Source organism: Paramisgurnus dabryanus, chromosome 21, assembly GCF_030506205.2.
Source record: "Paramisgurnus dabryanus chromosome 21, PD_genome_1.1, whole genome shotgun sequence".
Taxonomy (NCBI): Eukaryota; Metazoa; Chordata; class Actinopteri; order Cypriniformes; family Cobitidae; genus Paramisgurnus; species Paramisgurnus dabryanus.
The window spans coordinates 24,051,290-24,064,846 of NC_133357.1; the positions used below are offsets into that span (position 1 = coordinate 24,051,290).

The following is a 13,557-nucleotide window of genomic DNA, read 5'->3' on the forward strand; positions in this document are numbered from 1 at the left end:
ACTCTGCAGGCTTCCTTACATTTAAATAAAAGAAATGTCAGCTGTCGGCATCCTGACCTAGATATTCCTTGCTTCCTCTATGGAAACCGTAAGAACACTCAAATAAATGAATCAATTCCTGTTTTTTTTTCCATTTCAAATGTTGCACAGGCGGTTTCTCGGACAGGGTTTACATTAATCCAGGACTAGGCCTTAGTTGTTTTAGGACATTTAAGTAGTTTTTACAAACATACCTTACAAAAAAACAATACTGGTGTCCATCTTGAGAGAAAACAATGGCACTAATATATTTTAAAATACATCAGGGCAAGGTGTTTTTAAATTAAAGCAGCTCAAACATGCATTTTTGTCTGGGGCTATGTCTCAATTAGTGTTGGGTGTAACTATTTACTAAGTAATTAGTTATGGTAATTTAATTACTTTTTCTATTATTATCTACTTTTAGTCCAGTAATTTAATTACAGTTACTTCTGAGGTAATTGAACCAAATACTGTGTATAGACTGTAGAACAATTATATATAATATAATAGTGGATTTAACATCATAATATAAAGTGTAACATTAAAAGTTTTTTATGTATCCTTCTCACTTTGGTGAGTTAATAAGAATAATGGTAACACGTTATTGTAATTTTGTACGTTATTCTCACAATTAACTGGTTGGTTATTAGCATTAATATTAATATTATTGGCTAATAGATATTGGCTGTAAAAGCACATATTAATGCCTGATTCTGAAAAACCTTATGCTACATCCTTAATCCCCAATTCCTACCAATACTAAACTTAACAACTACTTTACTAAGTAGTAATAAGCAATAATTAAGATTATATAGAGGCAAAAGTAGTTAATAGTTAGTTAATAATGACAATTGGACCTTAAAAGGTGTGACCAGAATAATTTATGTGTTTTAATATGATTTATTCGAGCTGTTTCAAGTCTATCTTTGCATTTTTTTTCTAAATAGGTAATTAAATACTTTTTTGAGAGAGTAATTGGTACAGTACAGTACTGTCTACATTACATCATGACATGATTGAAGATGTAATTAGTAACTAGTATTTCATTTTTTTTTCTCAATCGCAAAATCTGTACTTCGTTCCCTAAAAATTCCCACAATGCAACGCAAACATTGATGGTCCCTATCCCTTAAAGCATTGTTTCTCAAACTTTTTCTGACATTCCCCACTTTGGAGATAGGAAAGGGTTCTGAGTCCCACCTGTCCCCAATCGCCTCAACAAAATGGTAATCAAGGCTTTAAGTTAAACTGTTGAAATTTATATTAATCACATCATATTTTTAAAACATAATGGCATTAAACACTTTCAATAGAGAAAAAAAACGTGCAAATGTATTATTACTTTTCATGAAATAAGACTTTGTTCACAAGTAAATAATAATAATGGAAATGTGTTTTTTCATTTTGTCTCTGACAAAAGTCATCATACTTTCTTTTTGGCTGGCTTTTTGGTTGATTAGGTCCACTGTCTGTCATGGTTTTCTCTGCTGGTGCCGAATCTCCAGTTTTAATTTTATTTTGTGTCACAAACTTATCCATTGTTAACTTTCATACCCGCTACCGTTTATACCACCGTCTCTCCCAGTGGTGTAGTCTACGTGATACGCAGGTATACGCCGTATACCCACTAGAAATTGTCAAGGATTTCCGTATACCATGGGCGAGGCTAGCCCCTTTTTAGGGGTGCTTCAGCACCCCTAAAAAGGAGCTCAGCACCCCTAAAACTTGGGGCAAGAAATTTAATTATTCTAAAATGTTCGTTCGTCTTTGACAAGGTTAAATAATGTCCAAAACATACTCCGTAGTTTGTGGTTTAAAATGTATAATAAGGTAGAAAATGAAAACCTCCCCCCTTAGCAAATGGTGTCATCCTCTTCTACTTCTCTGTACCTGCATCGCCCCGTCCGTCATCCAGCGCGAAACACACGCAGAGATAGAATCAGTTAAAAGTGTTGTGATGCAACTTTTTTGTTCAAATCTTACAAAATGTTTACGTTATGTTTATAATGAGCGAGTACATCACGAATCAATCTTTCAAGCCGTGTTTTTGTCTTATACTGAATCACCATGGTACACGTATAATAAGTATTTATTTTCGGATTATTTTAGTCCGGCGGGTACACTACCCGCGCGCTGCGGAGTAGTACAGTACCTGGGTGACTCGTCCATAGACTTAAACAGAGAGAAGTAGCGCCGGTTACAATGTTCTTCCGCAAGACGCATGCAGTTTTGTGCGTCTCAGTGGGAAAGTTGCATACGTGTGTCTCCGTTGTTAAAGTTTATTATATGATTTATCGTTAATTTGAGACTCATTTTAACAATCGGGAGTTATGTAAACATGACATCACTTGCGTCTTTTCTGGTCAGTCGTCATGAAAACATGGCGTTTGGAACAGAGTGAAAACAAACTACATATCACTGTATACCACCAGTACCGGTAAGTTATGTGTCAAATCACTAACTGTCTGACTATCAAACTAGACAATAAATAGTTTTTAGTTTTTCACATCTAGACTAATATGAAGGGGAAAACGTTTTTAACCCTTAGTGCAGGAGTCACAAGTGTTTTGTTTTAGACATATAATGGTTCAATTAAAGGACTGTTAAAGGAAAAGCTGCAAATTAACAAACTATTAATAAACCTACCATATGTTGTAGGCATAAAAGTTATAAATTAGGAGATTTGACATTTTGATAAAGGCTTAAAACGATACACTTTATATTCACATAAAACCATACCCACACTGCTGCTGTAGCCCACCTTTTGTCCTGAGACTTTAATATGGCATTAATGGCAAAAATGTGCTAGCTCACCATTAATTAGAAATAAAAAGGTTGGCAAAAAAATGAATCTGAAAACTCATCAGATTGATGCTTTAAAATATGTTATTTTAAAAAAAATTCTAAGGGGGAGCATGCTCCCGGACCCTAGAGGCAGGGGCGTAGCAGCCATTTTAAAAGTGGGGGGGACAGTATGGTAATGTGACCTAAGCTGCTGTTCATAATAATACATTCTAAATAGAATACCAATTGGCATTTTACAGCACCCTAGTGGCAATTTTGGGAACATGCCATGATAGCTTACATGAACCTATATTTGTGAAATCATACTCACAATTTAAAAATACTGCAGGACTTTGAAACCAATGTGAGACCATCTATAGCCTACTTTATTTTTATGAAATAAAGATATGTTATGATAGTTACACAATATTTCAGTTACACTACATTTGTATTTTGATGAATATACAGATTACATCTACACTAATTTTATACAACATACATTTTATGAAAATATAGCAATAAAACCTAAATCAATGTATTTACAAGTTTTTAATATTTTCAAGATGGAAGTAAGTTATTTAATCATACATGGCCGTGGGAAGTGGGGGTGCTGTGGGTGCTGCAGCACCCACTGTTGGCAAGAGGGAGATTTTTTTTAAGTAAAATTTTTTTGCACAATTTATATATTACTTATGAATATTTTAGGAGATAATTTTTGACACACGTAGGTTATTACGTGTATTTTGGATTTTAATTCCATTACTGTCTGTGCCTACCCATCTCCGTGGCCTCATCCGAGCGCACTTTCTCCGCCTTGCGTCTTTTGAAGACATGGGTAAGCAGCACCATGACCCAGAATAGACTCACACACCTTTGGCTAATGCATGCCCACACAGAAATTCTGAACTGCCTGGGCATTCGTCCCCTAGCTCATGAGAGACTTTGGACTCTATTATACAACCGGCGCAATGCGCGACGCGAGTGTCTTTTGCTATAGTAAAGAGCGCGTTGATATTATGCGCATACAGTATTAACGGGATGACAACGCGGGTTTGCTTATCACATACATGAATGCGAAGCAGCACAAAAACGCTTTTTAATATGAAAAATTAAAGGATTAAAATGTAAAAGATTATTATTGAGTCTCTTGGACATAAATGATGACCGATTATGAGACGTTAGAAGGAGTAAATAGCTGCTTCATCTAAGTAAATAAATGCTTTACTTTAAACGAATGCATCTATTTTTTTTATTTAAATGCTACCCCACGAATTTATTGTATATAATGACTATGTACCTGTGGATATGGTGAGATGAGAACGTTTGTAAATTCTTTATCTCTTGTTTGTAACAAATAAAGAATTTTTAGAGTACAAACCTTATATAAAGCCTAATATATTCTAAAAATGTAATTATACACCATGTATTTTTTTTATAAAAGTATACAATATCAGAACTAAACCCATTATTATTTTTGTTCCATTTATGAATTGTAAGTTAAAAAAAGACAGTAATAGTACTATTTAGTAAAAAAAGATCTATATAAAAATATACTAGGTATGTTACTGTGAGAATATTTTACCACTGTTAATCGACGTGTGATTTAAAAACGAAAGTAAAATATTTTCGTCCGCATGGATATTAAAAATTGTGAAGTTTAATTATTATTATGTTGTTATAATATTATATGTTGTATTAAAATATGTTCTATGTATGTATATCTAAAGTTATAATGAAAGTAATTTTCCCTGGGATTATTCAAAGTATTTCTGCTTCTGATTAATAGCGCATATATTTATCTGATAACTGATGATGTCTGTATGTTTCAGACCCTGGCTGTGGCACTGAAGTGTATATGACAATAAAGTATTAAAACTCAATGTATTTATTTTTAAAATGTATTTTAAATAGGCTTATAGGCTCATAGGTTTTTTGTTAAAAAAAAAATATTTCACAGCACCCCCTGTTCAAAACATCAAAACTTCCAAACTTTTTACAATTAAACTAGATTATCTTTAATCCTGTTGCTCCATTACTTTAAACTTTGTTTTAAATCTCTGATTAACTTCAATGTTTGATGAGTTCAAATAGATTTTCTACAATTAAATATGTGGCTAAATCATCAGAAACAGACACCGCAAGCGTGGTGGCACTATTCAAAGATGCGTTTATTATAACGTCTCAACAGAGTGCGTTTGACGGCTTAAAAATATTACTTAACACTACCAGTGACAGCTCCCGATGCTCGTATGCGCTTCTCCTCTGTCATGCGCGCTCCAGTCAGAAACTGAGAGCAGTGAATAAACGGACACACGGCGGTGCTTCATGACAAATGCGTCGCGTCGGCACATCTTGTTCATTCATTATATCACAATAACTGAGCTTCGCAATATTTCCTGCCACATTGCTTCGTTAATCAATACAATTGATTGTTTTAATGATTGTCAAATGTTTTTATTTGAATAAGATCTTTAGATTACCGATGTATAGTGATTTATAATATAGGCTACAAAAAATATATTACATTTGCCTGCATAAACTGTTTATTTTCTTTATGAAGGACAACGTCTACATTTGTTGCTGTTTAATTACACCGGCAGATTCATCAGCGCAGATGATGGGTTTAGCATAAATAAGTTTTAATCTATATTATAAGATTTGTAAGCTGTGTTTAAATGTAAGTGGTGCAACACAACTCGAATTAAAATTAAACTGAGATAAACAAACCATATTTTAGCTCTAAACTCTGCTTATTTTAATCTGTGCAACCCACGCTGAATCCTGCGCAGCGTGAGGAGGTCCATAGTGTATTTTAACTACAGTAGGTTAAATCATAACATGAAAACTTTATCTCGTGATTTGTGTCATCACGACATACTGCAACATTATCTAACGTGTGTTTGAAAAAATTATGTAGGCTAATCGCCCTTTGCTTTTTTCTGTGGTGCATTTTATCCCAGACGGCGTAATAGCAAAAGTAAATGAACAAACGAAACTTCACAAGAGCAACAAGAGATTTGAAGCTCATGCAGACACGCTCTGTGATTGGCTGAATGTTAGTTCACTCAAATCTAAGTAACAAATCAGAGAACACTGTACATGACGCACTGCGCTGTTGCTCGCCGGAGCTCGCCTCCGTCTCTCATTAAAAATGTATGACTTCTGGCCACTTTGATGCTTGGTGGCCTTGTGAACGCACAGTAAAAGTGGGGGGGTCGTGACCCCCCCGTCCCCCCCGGTTGCTACGCCCCTGCCTAGAGGGGTAATATTCTTCTCATCTTTTTCACCCCTGACCCATTTTCATGCCTGAAAGGTCTCCAAAAAAATCTTTATTTTGGAGTTAGTAGAACCAATGTTAAAATGATAGCTATTTAACAATAGACATATTATTGGTTTCTGTAGGAAAAAAGAGCGGGTGGTGGCAGCGGAGCTCATTGGGTGCTCAGCACCCCTAAAGCTCTATACCTAGAATCGCCTCTGCCGTATACCCACTAAAAATAGCTTGAGGATGCGTAACAGCATGGTTTTCTGACATTTCAAACTTTTAGTCATAATTCAGATGTAAAGCACTGACCAGTAGCATGCTACACTTGCTATTTTAGCGGGTTGAACTGCATATATATATTAGGCTATATATTTGGTGTGTTTGAATTCCTGCCGAACTGCGCGATCCGATTCGCGTGTGAAATCAAATTACCATAGCGGCGCGAAAGTGAGTGGGGAGCAGACTGGTGTGGCACCAGAAGAACCCACAGGCGCGTGACAGCAAAGTACCGCGAGAGCGATTGCATTTATCACATGGAGAAATCTGCTTTGAATCGCTCTCGCGGTACTTTGACATCACCAAAGGGTCTGCTTAGCGCCAAATGAAGTCGAACCTGCAGTGTAGCTGCTCACGCGACACTGTAAACAAACAATCCATGTGAAGTGAACGAGTGCTGCAATATAAAATCCGGAGAGTTAACAACGCACATGTGAGTAAACAACATTTAAAACATCAGTCCAGTTTATTACTTTATCTGGAGGTAAGGCTCCAAATGCAATAAAATAAGCCCGCAATTATATCCTGATGGTTTTTAGCCTCTTTCAGCATGTTTGCTTGTGCTTCACAGTGTTAAACTTCCCTTCTCTGTGTTCATTTATATATCTACGTTCAAGATGTATATGATCTTAAACTTCTGTGAGGAAAATCATGTCTGCGTTGATGTTCAGTTCAGACTTGCAAATTAAAGATCATTTTCTTCACTTTGGTTTGGGTGTCTAATATTAGGCTACATGATGGTCTTGTAAAAATAATTAAGTAAAAGCCTATTTTCATTTTTAGACACTGCTTGTATTATATGCATAAAATAAGCTTTTATTTCAATGACTATGCAAATTAGAGTTAATTCATGGTCATCTTAAATGTGTATTAATTAAAAACATTTACACCATTAAATTACACATGGTAATGTTATCACTAGGTGTCATATAATAGCTATTGAAAGAGTGGATATTTTTTTCTCCTTCAATGCATGTGTTAACCACGGATTGAAGATTGGAAACAGTTTATTTAATTTTAATTAACAGTTAAGTAACTTTTGGCCCTGAGTTAGATGTTGATTAACACTAAACCAGTCAAAAAATCAGTCCAGTTTCCCCAGCTGTAAACCCATTGGCTGTTAAAGTCTTTTTTTTTCTTATAATAAACTGACACATTCAGATTTACATAATGACATCCCTACCCAAACCTAACTCTAACCCCAACGCCAGGTGACAACTGTTTCTAACCCCAACGCCAGGTGACAACTGTTTAATTTCGCGTACACTGTTTAATTTCGCGTAAACTGTTTAATTTTGCGTAATCTAACCCTAAACCGACGCGCAAATGGTAATAAAATAGGAAAGAGAATGCAACGGACGTAATAGTATTGAAGTCCCCAGTTCGTCAAAAAATGACGCGAAAGGTATACCCTTCACGTCAACATATGACGAATGGTCAAGTGTCGTCAAATATTGACGAAATGGGGTGAGACTGTGTTAGTTTATGAGTACACTTTCAGAATGCTCTCGATTACGTGAAGATCCATACTGTATGCATCTGTAAGTGTGGTGGTGCTTATGGGGTGTCACGCTGGGACAAGTGAGCATAAGGGTGAGAGGCAAAAATCACAGTATACTCACTACAAAAATCTAGACTACACCACTGGTCTCTCCACATTACAGTTTTTGTTCCGCTTTAACATTCTTGTAGGCTTTGGTTTCGTGTACCATTTTCTTTACAGTCTGATGCTGTTTTAAGTTAGACTTATATTTAAATATGTTGTTTCTGAGTGTATGGTCAATAAATGTAGAAATTGTTGGAGATGGGCACAAAAATGATCAAATTTACCCCATTTGTCACGCCCCACTTGTAATGTTCCTATTCCCCACCAGTGGGGCCCGCCCCACACTTTGAGAAACGCTGCCTTAAAGTAACCTTTTCTGAAACTCTCCAACTGAAAATCGCGCAAGCCAACTCAATAAAGTTCACGAAATACAATAGAATATTTATAAAGACAAACGTTTGTTTTAGATTTAATATAAACACACATCGCTAGACAGGAAGGGACCACAATCTACTTAATATTTATTTCTCTATATTTATGCATGGATACGCAAAAGAAAATCTGTCTTTCGGATGAGACGATAAACCGAGGTACTGACACTCTTTTGTAATCTCTCTCTCTCTCTCTCTCTCTCTCTCTAGATTTCTTCCCATCCTTCTTAATTCATGATTTGGTCTTGGGAGAGACATCCAAGTTTTTGGGGAGGTGAGAGTCTGCTCTACTACTATCAACAGCTTTGCAATATAGTCGCGCCGGTAATGCTAGGTTATTTTCAACCCAAAAGGAACAAAAAGGGTCAAAAAGGAACGAAACCAACTCATTGGGTTGTTATTTAACCTATGCTATGTTTTAATCCAACATATTGTGTTGTTTTAACTTATGGTTGGGCAGGGGCGCAATGAACTGTTTCAAGGGGGGTATGCGAGACAAAATTTTGGGCCCCTTTCTTTAGATGATTGTTTGATTTTCATACCATAATGTGTAGCTATAGAAAATTACTCAGTTGAGTGCGTTTATTTAATTTTACAAGTCGCATTTGCACCTAAAAATAAATGCATGAAGCAAAAAAAAGATTTAGACTATTCGAAAAACGAATACCATTTTAATCTGGGATGGCAGAAAACATTCACATGACTGATTTTAAAGAGATAACTAAAAGAAGAATAATGCATGGAGATGCATTTCTGAATCTATGGAAATCTATGGAAGGCGCTTTGAAAGTCGCGCCAGTCGAGTTTTCTGTGCGGTTTTAGAAGCGAAATGTGTACATTTATGTTTAGCCTATAATAGTTAATTCTTCAGAGTCCAATTCAATTCATATTGATGATCTTATAGTCCATTTAGTCCATTTAAAAATGTTCTTACAAACCGATTGTATTCATCAGAAAACACCAAATAACTTATATTCTCTTTATGTCGTTGTTCTCTGTGCGGGTGGTATGTGTTTCCCGCAACCCCCACACGCGTCCTCCGCCCATGACATAAAGCGTGGCCGGCAAAAGTTTTAAAAATTAATATGATGTTGATTTTTTTTTTAAAGTGTGTGCCTCGCCCTTAGCCAGTGACACAGAAATTGCAAAAAGCACAATCGGCTAAAGTTTTACATATGACGTTGATTTTCAGTCAAAAGCATGCCGCAATCCATAATATGATTTTGCACATCCAACAACAACTATATTATTACAAAAATAATACTGCATGTTTTGGCATTTGATAACATATTGCAGTAGTTTATATTTGTTACATAATGATGCACGGTGTTCTTTTTAATGTAGCCTACTTTTTCTTTAATATTCACAACACTTATCAACAAAACATTCATTAAAATTAAGAGACTAATTATATTAAACGAAATTTATTTTAAGCAAACATTTAAAGCAAACAAAACTTAAATTAAACTGGAAAATTATGTCTTATGATTCACTCTATTTTTACCGTCATATTAGCCTTCAATCCATTACAACGCCCCATATATACCGTTTAAAATTACAGTCTTAATAATCGGTCTTAATAATACAGTCTAAACAAAACAGTAACAACATTACAACAATATTTAAACAAAACAATACTTAAACATAAATATAGAACAGACATTCTCTATTCGGATACATGTTAAAAACAATCTGATATAGCGTTTATAATAGCTGTAGGGCTAAACCTCCGTTGCAAACCTGAATAAAAATGAATCACTTTCACTTTGAAAATGATGCGCTGTCACATTAAAACCATCTCTTAGTCATTTAAAATTTAACTCAATTACAATGGCTAAGACAATTCTCCTATTTCATGTTTATTTAATAAAGATTCCACAATTGCAGAAAATAATATTTTTAACTACGCCTATTAAGTAATTGTCCGTCTTAGAAATGCAATGGCCTATTTTTCAGCAGTCGCTATCCTAATATTTCCTTAAATAAAGGCCTTGCTGTCCTTTTGTTTTAACACAAATATTTTACATTTTTCATGAAACAAACAGTTTACGGATCAGCATGAGCGCTTTTTAGTGGCATGTGAGATCTTACCTTGAAATGCCAAACAGTAGGGCTTTCGACTGTTTGTGGTAACTTAAAAGGATTGCATAGCAAACCCACCAAACTGATCCCAAACCAAAATGTTGCCTACCCACCCATATCCCATATCCATACCAGGGGCCTCATTTATAAAGCCTGCGTACGCACAGATTTGATCGTAAAGTCTGCGTAGGCAAAAATCCACGGCAAAGTCCATATTTATAAAAAACGTCTTTGACGTGGAAAAGTGCTTAGTGCCACGTCAGGGTCTGAGCAGACTTACGCACTTTTGCTTCTCTGATTGCTGCAGGTTTTTGGAAATATAAGCCATTCTTGCTGTTTGAAATTGGGTTTAAACATTGACAAGCGCTTTTTATATGTCTGACATTAATTACGCATCGTTTAAAGGCGGAGATCTGAAACTGCTCGGCTGCGCGCACAAGTTCAAGTTCATTTCTGATTTATAGATAAGGGGTACGTGCGTTTTCTGCGCGTACGTTCAGTTTATGAATCACACGTACGCATTTTTGTTAAATGATCGCAAGATCAAATTTAGGATGTTTTTTACGCAGCATTTTATAAATGAGGCCCCTGCACAATCAAATAAAAAACCACCAGAACCGCCCAATATGTAATTGCATCTACAAGGTCATGCTTGCACGCTGTTTTAAAAAGTGTCTCAATTTTACTTATCACAAAGTCATTTACATTAGTTTTATATTCATTTACTTTACATTTTACTATAGTGTTAATAATTAAACATAAAAATGGAAAAGTGATGACGGTGGGGCCCCCTAGCGTACTCATGGGCCCATATGCCTTGCATACTCTGCACCCCCCCAACGGCGCCCCTGTGGTTGGGTCAGATATAAACATTTTCTGGGTTAATTTAACCTAAAAGCTGGGTTTGACCCTTTTTTTGTCTTTATAAACATTGTACTTGCATAAAAAACATTTGTTACATTATAATTTTGTAATACTGTGCACATATGTGTTCTGTGTGGGTTTACTCAATATACATATCTTTATATATACATAGTAATTAAATACATTTAATATATCAATTAATTATACTGTATGTGTTATTGCAATGAGTTGCTTTTACTTAAAAGTAAAAGTGTAACAGCATGTATTATAATGTACATCTTGTTTGTGTGGTCTTTAGCTACACCTTAAAGGTTGTAGGTGGTGGTGCTCAGTCTCGGGAGCATATTCGTCAATACGGCCCAGAGGAGGTATTGAGATACAACAGCCACAACTACAGGTATACAATAGAGCTCAGATGCAAACCTTGAGTGTGTCTGATATGTTTTCAGGTAAATAACCTTTTTTAATCAGACTCTTAATATGCCAACAAACCAGTATTTGGCCTGAGGCCGGGATTAAGCAGAATTGATGAACGTATCACATGCTGAAAGGATTTCGTTAATTATTCGTCATTATCTCATTTTGGGGTGGTGTTAAGCATCTTCTGAGATCCTCATATATTTTAACAGTTTCAAATCTGCACATTAATATAATACTCCGAATGTTCTTCAAGTTTTTTTTCTCATTTTTAATTTCTTGCATAGTTTAAAAGTTCATCATCATATATTTAGTTGATGTGCATGTTTTAGTTCAAAGGCAACGCTGGTATGGGGTCCAGTCAAGCTGCAGTCTTTTAACAGGACTACAGAAGGATTTTTGATTCTGAATGGTTCCAGAAACAATGGATTCAGGTGATGTCTATACTCTAATAAATAATGTAAGTCCAGCACACAGCATCTGCATGTTGTATTTCATGCTGAAACTTTATGTCTAGGTGGCTTTGTATGACGAACTCACCCTGTGGTGATTTCATAGCCCAGGGTCTGACTACTCCACGCTTTTATTTCATCATTGAGGTCTCAAACAGGTAAAATGTTTATGCTTTATACGTTATTATTACACGGCTCTCTGGAATGCTTGATTCTGATTGGTCAGTTGAGACATTTGCAGGTTCGTTCTTTTCGAATAATAACCGCTCCAAAATAATAACGCATAGCCGGTACTACTTTTACGAGTAAGATCGCTCCGCGCCGATAAAGATTACTGTTTATTTGGCGCCATCTTGTGACAAACACTGGACAACCACGACAAGACACAGACAGCTTACTGAGACTGAACTTGACAAAATAGAGCATGACAGCTACGAAGCCAACACACAAAAAAATACAGAATGGGCATTAAAACTTCTCAAAGACTGGCTAAAAGAGAAAAAAATGGAGACAGACAAGTATGAAGCAGAGGATCTTAATAAGGTATTACGATCATTTTATGCATATGTGCAAAGTTTCGCGGAAGGATAAAAATGTTAATTTAAAACAAATATGCCAATAAAATGTTTCAAATTCATATTCATGTCCAGTTTTTTTTCTTATGTGACAAGTAGCCGTGTAATAAGCGGGATAATGTAGAGTCAGCCGGTAGTTATTGGGAAATAAGCCCCTTCAGTGTGATACAAGACCCTCGGCTTCGCGTCGGGTCCTGATCACACTGTCGGGGCTTATTTCCCAATAACTACCGGCTGCCTCTACATTATCCCTTACTTATATACCTTTGGTGTCACATGCGAAACTATCTACTCCTCCCTTACAGCTCAAGTCAAGTTTTGGGATTTGCTGTTTTCAACTAAATAATCTTATATAATGTAAAGAACATTCTGTGAAAATATAACCTTGATATCTTTAAAGGTGGGGTGCATGATCTCTGAAAGTAAATGTTGACATTTGAAATCACCTAAACAAACACACCCCTACACCAATAGAATCTGGATCTTCTTTTGATAGACCCACCCACCCCACACATACACAACACAGGCAACGATGTCGGTTAGTAGACATGCCCATTACTGCTGATTGGCTACAAGTGTTTTGGTAGTCGGCCCGACTTCCTTTTTCAAAGCGTTTTTCAAAAATCATGCACCCTGCGTTTAATATTGACCGAGTAAGACCATCTCAAAGATTAAAATTGAAGTGAAATGTGATTGAAATCTGATTATTAGATTATGAGATTTTAGCCTGTATTTCAGGGTCACATGTACAGTATCTCTTGAAGGTTTACATTGTTTTGTGTGCAGGAATATAGACGTGAACACATCCTGCAGTTACACTTCTCGTTTTGAGATTATGGTCCTT

At 35.9% G+C, this 13,557-nt stretch overlaps 1 long non-coding RNA gene across 1 annotated transcript; it reads left to right on the forward strand.

The window, feature by feature from the left end:
• LOC141281363 (uncharacterized) lies at positions 1–11,666 on the forward strand. Its single transcript, XR_012335648.1, has 3 exons — positions 1–88; positions 8,534–8,597; positions 11,568–11,666. It is a non-coding gene; the product is annotated as an uncharacterized lncRNA (long non-coding RNA).
• Positions 11,667–13,557: the final 1,891 nt, after the last annotated feature.